This window comes from Elephantulus edwardii, unplaced genomic scaffold, assembly GCF_000299155.1.
Source record: "Elephantulus edwardii isolate Elephantulus edwardi_28Jun2011 unplaced genomic scaffold, EleEdw1.0 scaffold00092, whole genome shotgun sequence".
Classification (NCBI taxonomy): domain Eukaryota; kingdom Metazoa; phylum Chordata; class Mammalia; order Macroscelidea; family Macroscelididae; genus Elephantulus; species Elephantulus edwardii.
Window position 1 is genome coordinate 6219537 of NW_006399842.1, and position 19710 is coordinate 6239246.

Below are 19710 nucleotides of genomic sequence, written 5' to 3' on the forward strand. Positions count from 1 at the left end.
ATTGCTTCTGTGTGCTGCATAGTATTCCATTGAATGCATCACAACTTCTCAATCCATTTGTTTGTGGTTGGACATCTGGGTTGTTTCCATGTTCTTGTGATGGTAAATAATGTGGTTATGAACATTGGTGTACAAGTCTCTGTGTGAACCTCAGTTCTTATTTTCTCGGGGTATATTCCAAGCAATAGAATAGCTGAGCCATATGGAATTTTTATGTTCAGCTTTTTGAAGAAGGCCAAACTGCCTTCCAGATTGGTTGTACCATTTTACAGTACCTCCAAAAATGTGTAAGAGTTCCTATTTTGCCTCATTCTCACCAACAAAAACTGAAGTGAAGGTGTAGCATACCCTGACCTCAAAACCTACTACACAATGGTAGTAACTAAAACAGCATGGTGCTGGTACAATGACAGGCACAGAGAACAATGGAACAAAACTGAGAGCTCAGAAATAGACCCAGCTATCTATGGTCAATTGATGTTCGACAAGGAAATAAAACCAATCGAATGGGGAAATGACAACCTCTTAAACAAAATGTGCTGCCAAAACTGGACTGATACCCTCACATAGCTGAAATAGGATTCATATCTCATATCATACACAAAAATCAACTCAAGGTGGATCAGAAACCCGGAGTAAAGCCCAACACCAAAAAGTTCGTAAGAGACAAACTAGGATCAAGCTAAGAAGCTCTAGTCCAAGGTCTAAAGAGATTGCCAAATACAGCTGAAATGCACAATCTGAAGAGGATAAAATTGATGAATGTGACTTTCTAAAGATTAAATCCCTGTGTGGATCAAAATTATTTCCAACAGGGTGAAAAGAAAGCCTACCGATTGGGACAGACATTTGGCAATACCATCTCTGACAAGAGTTCCATAATGAAAGTTTATAGAATACTCTTGGGTCTCCACAAGAAAAACACTAATAACCAATTATAAAATTGGCAAAAGAAATGGGAAGAATTTTCCCAGAGACAGATATTCAGATGGCCAACAGACATACAAAGATTCTCCAAACCACTGGCAGTAAGAGGTGCAAATCAAAACTAACATCTCACTCCAGTAACAGTGGCAATCAAATGCTTTTATAGGACTTATAAAAATAATCTATGGTAAAATAAATCAGATAATCCTTACATGGGGTTCAGAGGTAGATTAACTGAAAAGAAACATAAGGGAACATGTTTGAGATAAAAACTTTGAGTTGCTGTTATGTTGTTGTTAAGTGCCGTTGAGTTGTAGGAGACCCATAGCGACCCTATGATCAAAAGCCCTGAACACCTGTGTAACTTTTGTCCTTCCTCCAGGTTCATAGGGTTTCCAGCAGCAAGCTATTATAGAAGTGGATGCCACTCCTGCTTCTAAGCTTGTTATACAGCTCCACTGAACACTGTCCACCATGGGTAACCATTCTCATATTTGACTCATCAGTGTAACAGTGTTTGGCTTCACAGCAACCACGAGTTATCTCTGTACAGCAAGTGGACACACCAGGGTTACATGACCGAGAAGAACATTTCACCAAAGATAATTAAAGGCACGCCTTTAATTCTGAGTACAATTAAGAATTATAGAGTAAGAGAATTAATAAACTTCATGGGCTGTTTAGATATATTCTCACAAAATTTGCCAAAATACCTGTTTTTAAAATTTAGCTCATTAAGAAGTAAGTTGATGTGGCTAGCATACTTGTAGTGTGTGCTTCCAATATGGTGAGCATTATTATAAGCTATTCTATAAGTCTTGAATGAATTTTACACAACCACCTTATGAAATGAGTTCTCTTTATGATTTCACAAACTAGGAAACCGAGGCATGGATAAATTAGTTGAATTCAGACAGCAAAAAGACAGCAGAGCTGAGAGGCAATTCTAAGTTATCTGAAACCAGAGAGATTTTTAATGTCTATGCTCTAATCAAGTCCTCTCAGAACATAATTAATGTCACTGAACTGTATATGTGGAGACTGTAGAAATGCCAAATGCTTTGTTATATATATTTATTTACTACTATAAAATATATCAGGAGAAAAAACAATCCTACAACTTTAAGCATTGAAAGTCATCTCAGAAAGGGCAAAGTTCAAAATCTACACCCATCATTTTGGAAACGTTGCCATCATAAATGTTGTTTAGAATGGTAATGAACTCTAAAAGATGCCTGCAATAAAGAGTCTGAGACAATTTCGCTAGTTTAAATGGTGACTGGGGGCTCTGAACAGCATCTTTGAACTGCAAGCAGGGAGGCAGGCTGTCAAGAACCATCAAGGGGAAAAAGCTGCTCAGCGTGAGGCTGATCAGACAGCACCTAGAATACAGTAAACAGTTCTGGGCATCTCAACACGAGAGAGCTGTCAGGAAATTGGAAGAAATTCAAGGAGCATCAGGGAGCTTGATTAAAGGACTGGAGGGATTGATTTATGAGAAAAGATTAAAAGAACTAAGTACTATCTGCAAAGATGGAGCTTAACAAAGGAGGAGCATGCTAACAACATAAATATTTGAAGGTATATGCACAGAAGAAGGAGAATTATTGCTAATGTTACCCTCCGGAGGTATAAATGCAGATTAGAGGATGGAGGACAGAAATGAAAATGTTTTCCAAGTATCAGGAAACATATCCTGACAAAGGGGTCAATTAGACTTTGAAAGAGCGTTCCAAAGGACAAGTAGAATGCCAGTTGTCCAAACTATTGGCAATTGGTTCTGACATAGAGAACAGCATCTTAAATATTTTTGAATCTGCAAGCAGAAACATGTAATTTAATGAATTGTCCTGACCTCTTCAAGCATATTAAGCACAATAACAGAAGTGCTATTTACTGTGCTTCCAATTTATTTATGTTTAACCCATAAAAACAATTCCTTGTGGTAGGCTTTGTGCATATTTCACACCTTGTGGATACTAAGTTCAGAGAAATGATACAGACATTGGGGAGTAAGATAGATTTCATGAGTCCATTCAAGTTTTTAAAATTTAAAAGTTTCTGCACAGGAATCCAGAATTAAGGTTGCGTAGAGAAGTGTACTTGGGGTGGGGGGTGGCGGGAAGGGACGTGGGAATTATATACTAATGAAGGAATTTTTTTTCTTTTTTTCTGTCTTCGGAGGGGGAAGCGAGCTGGTGGGGAGGGGTGAGCAGGGAGAAAATTGCAGCAATGAATGAATGGAAATCCAAAACCTCTGTAAAAAAAATAATGATAAAAATTTAAAAGTTTCCATCTTTTTAACACACATATGAATGTGTTCTATATTGGCTATTCTGAATGCGTAACTAGACCTTTTCTTTTTTCTTGGGTCCCCTCTCCCTTTTTTATTTTTCAGAAGTGCTAGGGTGGACCTATCCAAGAGAACACTTACCTTAAACAGCCAGACTGTTATTGTTGCTGTTAAGTGCCGTCAAGTTGCCTGTGATTCATAAAGACCCTAAGTACAACAGCTCTAAACCCTGCTCTATCCTGAGCCAACATTATTATCTCTGACACACTTACCCTCATTACTCCAGTCAATCCATGTTCTTGAGGGTCTTCTTCTCCTGTGTTGTCCCTACACCCTTCCAACCATAAAATCCCTCTCCAAGGAATGATCCCTACATGAAACATGTCCAAAGTATGTCAGATGGAGCTTCAGAATCCTTGCCTCCAAGGCGCAGCCTGGTTTCATCCTCTGTAGGATGAACTTGTTTGTTTTCTTAGCAGTTTATGGTATATTCAATACTCTTCTCTAGCACCAAAGTTCAAAGGCATCAATTCTCCTTCTATCATCCCTAGTCATTGTCCAGCTTTCTGATGCACAGCATGTAATTGTGAAGACCATGGCCTGGATCAGGTGTATCTTACTTTCCAGACTGACATTGTAGCTCTTCAGTAATCTAGAGAAGTCCCCTGACAGCACACTCTCTCAATGCAATTCATCTTTTGATTTCCTGGCCACTGGTACCAAGAATGTTTATTGTGGAGCCAAGCAAACTAAAGCTGTTAAGAATCTCAATCTCTTCATCATCTATCTTTAGAAAAAGAAATATTATTTCAAAGAAGTTATAAAGCTTTAAGCCAGAACTAAGAATAACAATACCCTTCACAATAGCTAGTCGCAAGATAAAATACATGGGAGTAAATCTAACAAGAAGCACAAAGGATCTGTTCAAAGAAAATTACAAAATATTACCACAAGAAACAAAAGGAGACCTGGAGAAGTGGAAGAATATCCCTTGCTCATGGATAGGAAAACTCAGGATTATGAAAATGGCAGTACTACCAAAGGCAATTTACATGTTCAATGCAATCCCAGTACAAATAGTAATCCCATTCTTCAATGAGATGGAAAAGGTAATCTCCAGCTTCATTTGGAATGGAAAGAAGCCCCGAATAAGCAAAACACTACTTAAAAATATAAAAAATGTAGGAGGCAACTCACTCCCTGATTTCAAATCCTACTACACTGCCATGGTGGTTAAGACAATATGGTACTGGTACAATGACAGACACATAGATCAATGGAGTAGAATGGAAAACCTGGAAATCAGCCCATCTACCTATGATCAACTGATTTTTTACAAGGAGATGAAATCAGTTAAGTGGGGAAAGGACAGCCTTTTTAACAAATGGTGTTGGCAAAATTGGAAAGCTATCTACAGAAGACTCAAGCAAGATCCACATCTCACTCCATATACAAAGACCAACTCAAGGTGGGTCATGGACCTAGGACCAAAACCAAGGACTATAAACTTCATTAAAGCAAAGCTTAGAAAACTCTAGTAGTCCTAATCCACAACATAAACAGTCTTCCAAGTATCCGGAAAAATCTACAACCAGGAGAAGATAAAATAGATGAATGGGACCTTCTAAGAATCAAATCCCTATGCACATCCAAAAACTTCTCCAATAGCGTAAAAAGGGAAGCCACAGACTGGGGAAAAGTATTTGGTAATGACATGTCAGATAAGGGACTTGTATCTAGAATTCATAAAATACTCGAGCATCACAACAAGATAAAGGTAAATAATCCAATTGAAAAATGGGCACAGGATAGCAACAGACAATTCACCAAAGAAGACATTCAGATTGTCAACAAGCACATGTGTTCAAAATCCCTAGATCTAAGAGAGATGCAAATCAAGACAATTATGAGATATCATCTCACCCCAGTAAGACTAGCAAAATTTAACACAACAGCAAGCAACAAATGCTGGCAAGGTTGTGGAGAAACTGGAACTCTTATTCACTGTTGGTGGGAGTGTAAAATGGCGCAACCACTGTGTAAAGTGGTATGGCGCTTTCTCAAAAAGTTGCAAATAGAGATACCATTTGACCCAGCAATTCCACTACTGGCAATATACCCTAAAGAGACCATAACTGCAATCCAAGAAGTATATGCACACCCATGTTTTATCGTGGCTTTGTTCACAATAGCAAGGAGTTGAAAACAACCAAAATGCCCATCAAAAATGAATGAATAGAAAAGCTGTGGTATAGTCACACAATGGAATACTAAGCTGCATTGAAAAACAAGGAATTCAAGTAATATTATTCAAAATGGGTTGCCCTGGAGGACATCATGCTGAGTGAAATATCTCAGTGACAAAAGGACAAATACTGCATAGTGCCACTGTCGTAGAATGGGACTGACATCAGAGTTTGGGTAAGACTGAGAAAACTGGATAAATTATGTATACTGCATTGAAACAGATGATGGAGAGAACAGTTTAAAAATGATATATTATAGGGTATTACAGTTCTCATAAGAGTCTGGAATGAAGGTTGCATAGTAGAGTGTACTCAGGGTGAGGGTATTGTATACCAATGAAGGAATATTTTTTTACTTTTCAAAGAGAAGAGCAAACTGGGGGGTGGGGGTGGGGCAGGTATAAAAGTGCAACAATGAATGACTGGAAATCCAAAAGCTTTGTAAATATTCATTAAAATTAATAAAATTATATATATAAACAGACTAGGAAGAAAGGACTGGAAAAAACTGGTGATCTACTTTCAAAAAGTAGTCAATGGCTCATCAGTGATATGGCTCCCAATATTCTAATCCCACTGTGTGTGGAAATGTTTCTTCTGAGGGAAAGGGGTAGAGTGTAGGGAATTGAACGATTAGATAAAAGATGTTGCATGGTCAACAAACAGGAAAGGGAAGAATATTACTGTTCGTTTTTGGTGTTATCAATTTAGTTCCCATTCATAGTTATCCTCTGTACAATAGAAGGAAACACTGCCTGATCCTGTGCCATCTTCATAATTGTTATGTTTGAGCCACTGTGTTGCAACAACTGTGTCAATCCATTTCATGAAGGCTTTTCCTCTTGCTCATCAACCCTCTACTTTACTAAGCATTATGTCCTCCTCCAAGAACTTGCTTGCATCCAAGTAAAATAAAATCCTAGAGACATCATGCTTGGGAGGATGGAGGGACAGCACAGGAGGGGAAGGCCCTCTATGAGGTGCATTGATTCAGTGACTGGGGTCATTTGGATGGGTGTATTGGAGATGGTGCACAGGACAGAGCAGAGTTTAGGGCTGTTGTACATAGGGTCGCTATGAGTTGCAAGTGACTCGGCGGCACATAACAACAACAACAACAAGAACAACAAGAAGTTTAGAAAAAGAAAAGTGTTATTCTGAGGAGTGATAATGGTTTCACAAACTGTTAGAATTTTTAAATTATACCTTGTCATGTAACTTATTTAGTTAGATTCAGAAATTCACTTGTTTAACACTCACTTATTTATTAAATGTATATTGAATATATACATTGTATATAAATATTTCACTGACTTGCATTGATTATGCAAAGGCGTTTGACTGAATAGATCATAACAAACTGTGGCTGACTCTGTGAAGAATGGGAATCCCAGAACACTTGATCATTCTAATGCGAAACCTATACTTGGACCAAGAGGCAGTCATCAGAACAGAGCAGGGAACCACTACATGGTTCAAAATTGGGAAAGGTGTACGCCAGGGATGTGTCCCATACCTTTTCAACCTGTATGCAGAACTGATTATCTGAGAGCCTGGGCTCTATGAGAAATGTGGCATCAGGATTGGTGGAAGATCTATTAACAATCTGCGTTATTCAGATGACACAACCCTGTTTGCTGAAACTGAAGAGAACCTGAAATCCTTGCTACAGAGGGTCAAGGACAACAGCCTACAGTGTGGACTGAGGCTTAATGTCAAAAAGACAAAGACTCACACCACTCGACCAATTGGCAGCATCAGGATGGATAGTGAAGAGATTGAGATAGTTAACAACTTTAGTCTACTTGGCTCCACAGTCAACACTCTTGGCACCAGCAGCCAGGAAATACAAAGTGTATTGCGATGGGAAAGTCTGCTGTTAGGGACCTCTCCAAAATACTGAAGAGCAATTCTGTCACTCTGGAGACTAAGGTGCATCTGATACAGGCTATGATCTTTGTAATCACTTGTTATGCATCAGAAAGTTGGACAATGACTAGGAAGGATAGAAGGAGAATTGATTCCTTTGAGCTGTGGTGCTCGAGCAGAATATTGTACGTACCATAGACTGCCAAGAAAACAAACAGGTTCATCTTAGAGAGGGTTAAATTGGGCTGCTCGTTGGAGGCAAGGATCCTGGGATTCGTCTGACATACTTTGGACATGTAAGGAGGGACAGTTCCTTAGAGAGGGACATCATGCTTGGGAGGGTGGAGGGACAGCGCAGGAGGGGAAGACCCTCCATGAGGTGGATTGATTCAGTGACTGGGTGTGATTCGGGATGGCTGTGTCAGAGGCAGTGCAATTGGCACAGGATAGGGCACGGTTTAAAGCAGTTGTACATAGGGTCTCTATGAAATGCAAGTGACTCGAAGGCACATAACAACAACAACAACAAAAAAATAGAATTGTTAATGATCCAAATTCACTGTTTTCAAGCAGTGTACATTGTTTGCTGAATTAATAATACAAAAATACAAATTTAAAGTACCAACAGGTAGTGATAGGTCAATTGAGGAAAATAAATAAAATGAGGAGATAGGAAAGCATAAGTTTTGTGATTTCCAAATTTAATGTGATGAGCAGTGAAGGTCTATGCTTTTCAAGGAAAAAAAAAATCTATATTTTTTTAAGAAAAACAGAGTCCTGATTGAAGCAAGACAGTCAATAATATAAAAATCTGGAAAAGGGCTTGTCAATAAAGCGACAGAATGATGATTTATTTTCTCAGCACTAATATATTATAGAGAGCCCTGGTGGCCTAGTGGTACGAATCTGTAATGGAATGCAGAAGGCATGTAGTTCAAGACTGCAAGCTGCTGCATGGGAGAGGGACGGCCAGTCTCTTTACATATGTGATTAACTGCCTCTAAAAATTTGCTGGGCCATCAAACATGGATCAGTTCCAACCTGATGGTACATAACAATAACCTTATAACATAAATACTACATGTTGGTAATTTTAAGGAATATACACTTGTTTTCTCATAGTTTAGGAAGCTGGAAGCCTGAACTCATGACAAAAACACTCCAGAAGAGTCTCTCTTTGTCATTTTTCAGAGACTATGTCTCAGTTTTTATAATCTTGTGTGGCATCTAATATTGACTTACTTGCTTCTGGGTATATTATTTTCCTTTTATATATCAAAAATAGTAGTTGTTGTTGTTGTTGTTGTTATGTGCTAATCTTATTGTCTTTGTCATTGTGTGTCATGACCACAATACCCCAGTCAAATGCAGTTAGATTTAAGATATAATCTACATAAATAGAGAGCTCTTGTGGCCTAGTGGTAAGAAACTGCAGTCCCAAAGGCACAAGGTTCGAATTCACCAGCTGTTCTGCAGGAGAAGAATGAACAATCTTCTTCCATGTGATTTACTGTCTCTGAAAACCTGCTGGAGCTGGAGGAGGGTCAGTTCCAACTTGAAGTTACACAACAACAATTACGTAATAAAACACTTAATTGGGCTCCTGTGAAGCCTATACATAGACCAATAAGAAGCTACTTGAGCAAAGTAAGGGGAAATTAGAGGAATTAAGACCAAGAGAGGTATGTGTCAGGATATATCTGTTCTCCACACCTATTCAATCAGTATGGTGAATCGAAGGACCACGAAACCTTAGAATATCTACTTTTTTCTTTCTTTGTTTTTTTTTTTTTTTGGTCGGGTAGTAATGAATTCTCTGATATTGATACTGTATTTTGCAAGAATGTATTTATGTTTGGTTTTACTAAGGAGACCATGTTTTTAGGAGGGTTGGGCCTTTTTAATAAAATATATTCAATTAAGTATAAAGAACTACATTTTTAAAGCATGTTTTGGCCTCTCTCCAAAAAAATTAAGAACTGCTAAACATAATAATGAAAATTTTTTCTAGTTTTCTTGTTCTATGTTTTGATTATTTCTTGAGGAATTTTGCTAAGACAGAGGATTTATGGGTCATATAGAAATGTGTTAATACATCTAAGGTGTAAATACATATTACAACAATATTTTTAAAAATCAAGGCAAACTACTTCATATAAACCCAGTTATCTCAAAGCCTCCACTTTTGACCATCTAATCAAGCAAATTGATTAAAAAATCAGGTGAGATGTGACATATCAGAAAATATTCATTTAATTACATTCCCCCCTCCCAATATTGATTTCCTCTTAACAGATAAATTTAAGAATCATATTTAATGGAGAGCAGACTGAGTGGTTTACGTTCTGTTCAAAAAATAGTTAAATAGCTGATAGTTAAGAAAAAAGTTAAACAAAAATCAGAAAAAGATAGTTAAAAATTCCCAAGACAATTGTCCAGAGGTGAGAGAGAAAACATTTCTTCCATTATCATGGAAGTCAGTGGAAAACAGGATTCCATTTATGAAATTTTATTTTTAAGCAATTTTTCTTTGTTATATAGAAAGGCTTGGTGTCTACGTTGAATTTCTACAAGAGTTAGAGCATAATTTAGGAAAAGATGAGAGTATCAGTTGAACAGCATGCTGGGCAAAATGAGGTTAATTTGTACATATAATGACTATTAAAATAGTAAATATTTTGTTATATATGTAATTATTACCATAAAAATTATCCCAAGCCTCTTGAGGTCTATTTGGCTTTATGACAAGAACATAAAAATAAAACAAAACAAAACAGTATGTTGTTTTTTTAAGCCTTGGTTTCCTCATCTGTAAAACTTGACAAATTTCTAAGATCATTGGAAGAGTATCTAAGTCATTTCCCCCCCAAAACCAGGGCCATAATACATTAAATGTAACAACCAATTGTCCAGTCTGTTAGAGTATAGCTACTCGATAGTGTTTTCAATGACTGTCATTTTGGAAGTAAATCATTATACCTTTCTTCTGTGAGGCCTAAGCTAAGATCTCGACTTTTTTGGTAAGTAGCTATGCATGTTAATAATTTTTATTATCCAGGAATTCCATCTAGTGCTTAATGGAAGTAAAATACATTTTGAATGAGTGAGTAGATGAAGGATTTGGAAGCTCCATGATATAGTAGGAAGAGCGCAAGTAAGGAATTAAAAGGCATATATTATTCATCCCCGTTTCTACACTTCCCATAGCCCTGGTCTCAGGAAAGAGATTTATAATTTCTGATCCTCATCTTCCTCATATATAACTTTAGACTAATAATAATATTTCACAGGGGAGATAAGTCATAGGGAATAAGTGACATGGTATTACACGAAGATAATTTTGCTAACATAAAAATACTTTTTTAATCCTATCCATTTAATTGTAATTTTTGAAGTAGACTATTAGCTCTATTAATTTCTGAGTGAACCGTTTATACATCTGCAGAGTGCAAGGATGTGCTTAGTAGCTTCCTGAACTGCCCACCAGTAAGTGACTCTCAGATAATAAAATCCATAGCAAATACCCAGAAGGCATAGTTATTGCTAAAGCCAAAATACATCTTTAGGTTTTCTTCTTCATTTCCCTTCTTTCTATGGTTTAGCTGTCAGATCATATAAGGAAATAAATCCTAAAGGAAGTAAAAATAAACATACACACAGGCACACAAAATCCATCTGATGAGGCAGCGTATGTGCCTGAATAATGTTTAAAGTACATTAGATAAAATAAATGTGTATTGCCTTTTTCATGAAAGTTTTCAGAGCTATTTTTGGACTTGATTCAACTCCAACCTCCCTCTGAGACATAAAGATTTTTTAAAATGTGATTTTATAAGAGAAGAAAATGTAGTTTTATATAGCATACTTCATATTCCGGTTTTCCAAAAGAGCATCAAAAAGCAATGTGTTAGATCTTCACCTTGGGGAGAGTACAGCCAGGTTCCAGAGGCTTTGTGCTCCTGGCAGTGGGGTCATGCTGAGTCTGGTCCGCTGGCTTTGTTTTACAGTGTGGCAATAGCATGTTTGGCCTAACTAAAAGGTGGTAGAGAAAACCCAAACAGGCTGTAGCCTGGTTCCGGTGTATGCAGTGAGAAACAGCATTTTGAGATTAATAAACCATGGATTAGGTGGGAACACAGTGGATAATGAGAAATGGAAAATACGTAACAAATAGAGGAGTGAATTGATTAAGCTTTGAGGTTTCTCCTGTTGCTCTAACCTAAATCACATACAAAGGTCAGGCTATCATCCCTTTAAATGAATCTGTTTTGTACCATTTTTTTTCTATCAATGGTGCATCTATAATCTATAATAGTTAATTCATTTCAACAGTTAAAAGACTTGTTGAAGTCTTCATTTGCCCTCAAAACATAACACAGCTTTTAGTTAAGACTATGTTCTCATGTATTCTTATTTCCCTTTGTTTGGTCACCCTACATTAATTCTAGAGTTGCTTTTATGCTGTTCTGTACCATTGAGTCAGTACTGACCCCTAGAAGGCCCTCCAGCGGGATCGTAGAGGCAGTTAATCACACAGGGGGAGATTGTATGTCTTCCTCCTATGGAGTAGCTAGCTGGTCAGTTTGAACTGTGTGCCTCTGAGTTTTCAGTACAATTCCTTACAAATAGGCCATCTGTAGATTCCCTTATATATTTGTTCCTTATAGAATAATTCACCTAAAATATTTCATTGGGTTATTATTTTTTAATGGTTTCTTTTTTCCAAAATATCAAAACACAAACTATTAAATTAGACTAATCTTTACATATCTCAGTGTACTCTATTTTATCCCCCAACAGCCTTGCACAGTAGATATTACTATGGCCATTTTATGAGCAAGAAAATCGCTCATGGATTTTAAACTGAAAGAGAATGCTCATCCCTATGGTGTGTGCTTCCAGTCTTTTGTTTCCATATTAATATTTTGACTGGGTTTTGTGATTCCCTATCCAAATTTCCAGCTTCTAAACTAGAATGTGAACTCCTCCCCGACTAGAGTTCTACATCATTCATCTTTATATCCCTGGTGCCTAGAACAGACAGAAAGCTATTTATAATTTTTGAATTACATTTTTGAGTGGATACATAAAAGCATGAATGAATAAATGAATGCATGGGTGAATAAGTTTAATGCATAGTCTTGTTGGTTCTACAGTTATTTAAGGAAAAAAGATTGAATTCTTTCCCAAGGTGTATGTTTATAAAAATTTCAGCTTAACATGATGATCTATGGAGAATACAAGTTCTCCGATGTAATAAGACTGTTAGTGTAACAGTTGAGGAATATCCCCCTGAATATGCTAAAAATTGATTCTGGATGGTAACAAGAAATAGAAACATATTTAGCTCCATATTACATAGGGTTTTCCAAATTGTATTTGATCAGGGACCTTGTGTTCACTTTCTTCATTGCCTCTTTCTCCTCCTCTTCCTCCCCCTTCCTCCTCCTCCATTTTCCTACTTTCCTTTCCCTACTCATTTCCCTTTTTCTCCATCTTTTTCTCCTTCATATAAGCATAGTTTACACACTGCTAAAAGTAATTATAACACAAATAAAAACTGAGAATCACTGGGCTATTTTGTTATTTGTCCTAAATTAGTTGAATATTACTAATCCTAATACTACTAAACTGAGAACTTCCAAAGCACTAGGCAGAAAGTACCTCAGAGATTGAAGTTTCATCCTCTGATAGCACTATGTTAAATCATTTGTCATATTCTTGAGTTTAATATAACCTTTCAATAGTGTATTTTTTTTTTTTGTAAAGTGATTTGAAGACTCCAGGGAATGTTTAAAAAATCTGATCTGAAGGTTGGGTATGTGAGTAAGGCAAAGGCTTGGTAACTGCATCAAAGACTAGAAATATATTTGGTTTTTATGAGGGAACGGAGCCAGGCTCAAACCTTTGTGCATTTTCCAAGCTGAACGAGACTGAGGAAATCACAAGTCAGTTCTCAGCACTGACTCATAGTCCCTGAAATGGTGAGGATGGGAAAATCACTGCTCTGAGTAGCAACAAAATGAAATATTTCTGAACACCTTCCCCTGACAGGTTTAAAAAAGCAAGGGAGGCACAAGGAAGGGAGGCGCGAGGGTGTAGCTGCCTGTGAACGTCTTGGATGAATTTATTGAGAACAGCTATTTTAGTGACACTGGTGATAAAAATTAAATGGGGGCCTGTGGGAAATGCACATTTCCCTGGAATGTGTTGGGACAAATGTAGGTTTTCAGAGGCACTCTCAGAGCCTGGGCAGAGATCGGAAAGAATACAAATTCAGAATAGTGTCAAGGAGGGAAGAACAGGAGACTGAAAAAGACACATTTTGCAGAAGCATAGGTGATAACAGGAAAAACTGGGACAGTCAATATCACTCAATTCTAGCAAAACATGGAGGAAATGGGGGGATGAGAAAGATAAGCATGAAGAATAAAAAGGAGATGAGAGAAAGACGAGGGGGAAGGATAAAGAAGGATAGAGAAGAGAGATATAGACAGAAAGAGAAGGAATGAGGCAAGTGTGTGTGTCTAGCATCGCGAATTAACGAAACCTAGGTATAAAACTACAGGGAGTCCAGGGTCAGACTTGCATGGATTTGGATTTTATTTCTAATTATGAGCTGTGAATCTTGAATAAACAGTATATGGTCTATTAACCACAGGTTCTTGGTTTTGAATAGGGGATAGGAATAGTTACCACCAGAATTCTTTTATTGTTTATGTTAGATAATTTAGATGAATTGTTTAGAAACATGTTTGATTGCATTAAACTTTGCAATTTTATTGCTAGCATTCACAGTTACTTTTAAAAAATGGAGTAAAAGTAGATCTTATGAGGAAAATATAACAAAGCAATGTCATTGAAATGAAATGATGGATTTTACACATATATATTAGTTAATATTATTTATGAGGAGGAGTTTGGTATCAGGATTGGAGGAAGATTCATTAACAACCTATGATATGCAGATGACACAACTTTGCTTGCTGAAACTGAGGAGCACCGGAAGCACTAGCTGCAAAATGTCAAGGACAGTAGTCTTTAATATGGATTGAAGTTCAACATCAAGAAGGCTAGATTCTCACCACTGGGCCAATTTGGAAGCACCATATTAGATGGAGAAGATGTTGAGGTTGTTCGCAATTACATCTTGCTTGGATCCACAATCAACACTCTTAAAGCAGTCAGGAAATCAAAAGACGAATTGCATTGGGAAAATCTGCTGTCATGGACCTCTCCAGAGTGCTGAGGAGCAACGATGGCAGTCTAGGTACAAAGGTGCGCCTAATCCAGGCCATGGTCTTTTCAAATACTTTTTATGCTTCAGAGAGTTGGACAATGACTAAGAATGACAGAAAAAGAATCAATGACTTTGAGTTGTGGTGCTGGAGTCTTGAACATGCCATGGACTGCCAAGAAAACAAATTGACCGATCATGGAGAGGGTGAAACCAAGTCTTTCATTGGAATCTAGGATTTTCTAGCTCCACCTCACTTACTTTGTGCACGTGGCCAGGAGAAATTGATCCTTGGAAAAGGACATCATGCTTGATAGGGTGGATGGACAGCACAGGAGAGGGAGACCAAGGATGAGATGGATGATACAGTAACTGGGGCAATGGTAGTTGGTGTGTCAGAATTAGTTAGACTGGCTCAAGAGGGAAAAGTTCAGAGCCGCTGTACATAGGGTTGCAATACATCACAGGCAACTAATTGGCACATAATATATTATGACAGGTTTGAAAGCAGGAGTGACGTCTACTTCCTAAATAACATACTTCCAGAAACTCTATGAACTTTGGTAAATGTCGATAGTTGTAGAGGGGCTTCAGGCCTTTTGTTCATAGTGTCACGATGAAGCAATCAACAATAATTATTATTAGTAATAGCACCATCAGCATTTATATAATCATAAACAGAAACAATGCTGAGCTGGGAAATCAGATGATGGGCATGGTATAGGCAGTTAACTGAAGTTCAAAGTCAATTGCTGGGTCTCTCCATTTCATAGAACTAAGAACTGAAAGAAACCTACAGACAGTGATTTTCTCTATTTTTCCATATATTTTTTTCTTTTTAGACAAAAGCTCTCTGCCTTAAAGCAAAAATGGATTTATTTGTACTGTTTTGCCATGGTGTTAATCATTATCATTCTAGAAGAAGTAAGGTGGGATCCTAATACTCAACCTCCGCAGAAAAAATAGTCTAATGAACTGAGAGTAAAAAGGTCTCAGTAAAATTCAGACTTACTGTCTTGAGTCAGTTCTGACTCACAATGATCTTCTATTGGATTTCCAAGGGTATAATCGTAACAGGGGAAGACTCTTTACCTTTTTCTCCAGGAGTTCCAAATGTATTTAAATCACAAGAAGCTTCCAGACATTGGGTTAACAGTCCAACTTCATAAGGACTAAAACTCCAGAGCTCTCCCGAAGGATTACGGGAGAAGACAGGGGATGTATTTAATTATAAAATGGAGCTATTTGTGACTCATAGGATATACAGTATTTTGGGGCAACCAAGTTGCTCCTTGGAAGCAATGATTTTGAAATTCCATCTCACATACTCTGGACATGTTGCCAGGTGGGACCAGTCCTTGGAGAAGGACATCATCCTTGGAAGAGTAGAGGGTAAGTGCAGAAAAAGAAGCTGCCAGATGAGATGGATTAACACAGTAACTCTAATAGTAGGGCTAGGTATGACAGATGGTGAGACTGGCTCAGCGTTCAGGACTATCTTCATAGGATCATTATGAGTTGCAGTAGGCTCAATGGCACAGTCGGCATATAACAACCAAATGGTATTTCGGAGCTAAGAAGAGAGACATAAAAACTTTAAACACACAATCGACAATCAATGATTCTGTATGGTCTCATTTCACAAGGAAGGAACACTGAGATTTAGAAAAATAAGAACAGTCAATATCAAATAGCTAAGTGATGACAAAACTAGTAGAAGAACCTTATTTCCTGAACCCAAACAGTGCTGTTCTTTTAGCTCCTGTAGGTAGGTTCCCCAAAGCTGTTGTTTTTGGTGTATTAAGAGATACTTGTGACACTAACTACCATTGAACTTTTAAGCTTTCGGGGATTGGTTGATTGAGATAATTTTTTCAAACAAGAGTCAGTAGGAAAATTACATTGTTAGTTCATTTGGCAGGGGTATAGCTATTCTATAAAGTGAACTATGCCTGGAGAATGAACCCAGTATCATTTTCTCCCAGGCTATAAATTTTTTCAGCTACTACTTCATTCACTAAAGTCTGTAATTTCTGTAAGACACATTGGTAGTATTTATCAATCACTAGTGACCTTTTCTCAGATAGATTCGGTGATGGGTAGAAAGAAATACTAGAATGTAGCTAAATTCACATCTAAACCATTCCCTTCTTTCAATCAGCTTCTCCCTCCCTCACCCTCTGTGTTTAAACAATAATATGTCCTGGCTTCTTCATTTTGCTGTTAGATTTGATCATAAATCTTTAAATAAATATGCTCCAAGGCCAGCCAATAAAAGGCAATTAGACGTTTCATTTGCATCCAAAGTATAGCTATTTTGCAGGATTTAGCTATTTAGCAGGGGACATTTTGATATATAAGATAAAGACAACAATGAAAGTAATCTTTACATGCTCAATTACTTCGTATGATGCCTTCCCTGGCTCCTTGCTTACCTTCTACTTTTCATTCTTCTGGTGAGTCACTTGGCCTCCAGAAATACGTGTTTAGCCACATTCAGAGAAGTGAGATCAATACTGCTGATTCTACAGAAGCAATGTTAGTTTAGTAATTTGGAAGAGTTAAATATCTTATAGGTTTTACTTGCATCAATCTAATAATGTGACTTTGTTTCTAGTGAATTGGGATCACCCCCCCCCACCCCACCCCCCATCCCCTCCCAATTTCTGGTTGGATAGTTGCCTTATGTTTCACATACTCACTCAGTCACATTTTCTTGTTGTTTACTTTGGTTTATTCTCTTATGAGCTTGATTCTGGATTATTTGAATCAGTGATGCGTTTTTGACGTTGGAACCAAACACTTTGGTTTGAATCTCAGATTGATATTTACTGGTTTTGTGACCTCGGGTAAGTAACACAATCTCAACTACACTCAGGTGGGGAGTTGTGCTGTTAACTCAAAGATGGAGACTCTTATTGGTTCAAATCTCCCCATGATTCCTCAGGAAAAAACAGGCAATCCCTGCCTATGCTATTTAGAGCTTCTGAAAACCTATTAGAGGGTGAATTCTCAGTCACATCCCACTTGATGGCAATGAATTTGAGTTTTTTAGTTTGAAGCTCAGCTTTCTTTCTTTTTTTTTTAGGTGTTGATTATATGTTCCTTACACATTATTATAAAACTTAAAAAAGGCATTGCATATAAACCACTTGGCAGAAGATATATATTGAAATAGGATAATTTTAAGTACTATCCTTGGTCTTTTAAAAGTGGATTCCTTTTCCTCCTTTATTTCTTTAGTTCCTCATCATCTATTTTTTACTACCTATTTTTTAATAATATAATGTTCTATGTGTCAAATTACCACAGATGGCATCGATAGACAGTTATTAATTCTTTATACTGTTCTAGATTTCCTCTTGATTATATAAGTCTATGTTTATGAGTGAGAGATAGAACTTCCCGATACAATTTCTCTCTCAAGTATTTGATTCCTATTTATGTTGCCTGTTCATGTTGCTTACGAATCACAAAAATAACTTTTCATTATCCATATTTGTTGTAATTCATAAATTGGTTAGCTCAGAAAATTTGCACCAAGATGTTAAGAAAAGATAATTAATATATAATAAAATATATTTAATATGTGATAAATATTTACACGTCTTCAGTTAGTACAATTTAGGGAGCTTTGGTGGCCTAGTGGTAAGAATCTGCAAGACACACATTTCAAATATAATTGCTGCTCTGCAGAAGAATGGGTGATCTCCTCTTGGGAAATTAACTACCTCTGAAAACCCATTGGAGAGTCAACTATGTCTTGGTTCCATTTCAATGAAAAACAACTACAATGACAACAACAGTACACTTTCTTATAAATTAAATTCACTTTAAATACTCTCATATGATGAGTATTAAAAAAGAGATATTACACAATCATGTCAACAACTCTGAAAGAATGAATAAATAGTTATTACATATGAAATTCACTAAAGATGGACGTATCTATGTGGTATTGAAAAATTAATATGTAGTATTTTAAAAATTAAATCTCATACTCAACATCAAAAAATCAAAGATTCTCACCATTGGGCCTATTGGCAGCATCATTATGGATGGTGAAGAGATTGAGATAGTTAACAGTTTTAGTTTGCTTGGCTCTTGGTAATAGCAGCCAGGAAATCAAGAGATGAAGTGTATTGGGAAAGTCAGCTGTAAGGGACCTCTCCAGAATACGGAAGTGAAATGATGTCAGAGTGGAGACTAAGGTGCGCCTGATCCGGGCCATAGTTTTCACAATTGTGTGCTATGTGTTGGAGAGCTGGACAGTGTCTAGGATGATAAGAAAGAGAGTTGGTGCCTTTGAGTTCTGATGCTGGAGAAGAGTGTTGAATATAGCATGGACTGCTAGGAGAACAAAGAGGTTTATCCTGGAGAGGGTGAAACAGGGCTGCTCCTTGGAGGCAAGGATTCTGAAGCTTCGTCTAACATACTTCGGGCATGTTGCAAGGAGGGACCAGTCCATCATGTTTGGGAGGGTGGAGGGACAACACAAGAAAGGAAGACCCTTGATGAAAGGGATCAATTCAGTGATTGGAGTAATGAGAGTAGGTGTGTCAGAAAATAGTGAGGTTGGCACAGGGTAGAGCAGGGTTTAGGGCTCTTCTACATAGGGTTGCTATGAGTCGCAAGTGACTTGTCAGCACATAACAACAAGAACAACAACAACAACAACAACACAATTTTATTTTCTTCTGTGATCATCAATCTGTTAGGGTTATAGAATGAGGGTATAAAAATACTTTAACAAGAACTTTATAGCAACTTTCAGTTTATAAGGAAGACAAAATTGGCATAGATAATCAACAGCTAATTATCTCAGATAAATATCTAACAGATATTATCTAAGGAAGTACCTTCAGTCTCATACTCATGAAAATTGAGGCATGGTAGAATGTAATGTAAAGCATGCTGTTGATGGTGGTATTGCTGTTTTTGTTAGGTGTTACCTAAGTTGACTGTAAATTATAGTGATCCTATAATCAACCAGTTGAAATATTTATCTATTAACATCCTCAAAATCTCTACCATACTTAAGCTCACTGTTGCAGTTTCTAAATTAATCCTTCTTGTTAAGAGTCTTCTCTTTCATTGATCCATGGCTTTTTCATCATGATGTTCCCTCTTCCCCCCCC